This window comes from Apium graveolens, chromosome 4, assembly GCF_009905375.1.
Source record: "Apium graveolens cultivar Ventura chromosome 4, ASM990537v1, whole genome shotgun sequence".
NCBI classification, from domain to species: domain Eukaryota; kingdom Viridiplantae; phylum Streptophyta; class Magnoliopsida; order Apiales; family Apiaceae; genus Apium; species Apium graveolens.
In genome coordinates, this window is record NC_133650.1 from 288,507,294 (window position 1) to 288,508,603 (window position 1,310).

The 1,310-nt window shown below is 42.8% G+C and overlaps 1 non-coding gene across 1 annotated transcript; it reads left to right on the forward strand.

Moving 5' to 3' along the window:
* The first annotated feature begins 816 nt into the window (after positions 1 to 816).
* On the forward strand, positions 817 to 923 carry LOC141722849 (small nucleolar RNA R71). Its single transcript, XR_012575848.1, has one exon. It is a non-coding gene; the product is annotated as a small nucleolar RNA R71 (small nucleolar RNA).
* Positions 924 to 1,310: the final 387 nt, after the last annotated feature.

Here is a 1,310-nt window from a genome sequence, read left to right on the forward strand (position 1 = left end):
TCTTGCTGAATTTGGGGGCTTGCGACCTTTCCAGACCTCAAGGTGATGGCGTTCACCTGTTCTTCAACTTCCCTCTTGCCTGGATTTGTTTCTGTATCACTAGGAAGCGTTCCTGGTGGTCGATTTAATAAGGCATTAGCAATTTGCCCTATTTGGTTCTCCAGAGTCTTGATAGAAACAGCCTGGCTTTGGCATATAAGAGCCTGGTTTTTGCACATAAGCCGCAACTCCTCCAATTCAGATTTTTCATTCGAAGATAGACATGCACCATAAGTTTGTTGTTTTGGTGTAATTTGTTGCTGAAAACCAGGAGGGTTAAATAACTTATTTCCAAACTGCTGGAACGGCTGTTGCATCGTATTCTGATTGTTGCTCCATCTGAAGTTAGGATGATTCTAGTTGTCAGGATGATAAGTGTCTGGAACTGGTTGCTGCGATCTCTGAAAGTTGCTCACAAATTGAGTTGATTCACTAGATATAGCGCATTGCTCCGTCACATGCGAACCTGCACATAGCTCACAAACACTGGTTATCTGATTAACACCCAGGTTAGCCAGAGAATCGATCTTCATAGACAACGCCTTTAGTTGAGCAGTGATAGCCGTAACTGTATCCACTTCAAGAACTCCTGCTACCTTGCCCTGTGGACATCTCTGGGTTGGATACTGATATTCATTAGCAGCCATTAGTTCAATTAGATCATAAGCTTCCTCATAGCTCTTTGCCCATAATGTTCCGCCTGCTGCTGCATCGAGCATGGGTCTGGACTGTGCTCCCAACCTATTGTAAAAACAATTGATGATCATCCAATCAGGCATTCCATGATGAGGACACTTCCTAAGCATCTCCTTGTAGCGCTCCCAAGCTTCATATAAAGATTCTCCTAATTGCTGCACAAATTGAGTAAGAGCATTCCTGATTACAGTTGTCTTCGCCATAAGGAAGAATTTAGTAAGAAACTTCTGAGCAAGATCTTCCCAAGTACTAATCGAACCAGCTGGTAGAGAGTGTAACCAGCTCTTAGCCTTATCCTTTAGAGAGAATGGGAACAATCTCAACTTCACAGCATCTTCAGAAACACTGTTGAACTTGAAGGTGTCGCAGATCTCAATAAAATCCCTAATGTGCATATTGGGATCTTTAGTTGGAGAACCCTAAACTGGATTGAATTCTGCACCCATTGAATTATGATAGGCTTTATCTCAAAGGTATTAGCTGTGATAGCTGGCCTGACAATGCTAGATTGAATGTCATTGATCTTGGGTTGAGAAAAATCCATCAAGGCTTTCGTTCGTGCTGCTGGATCTCCC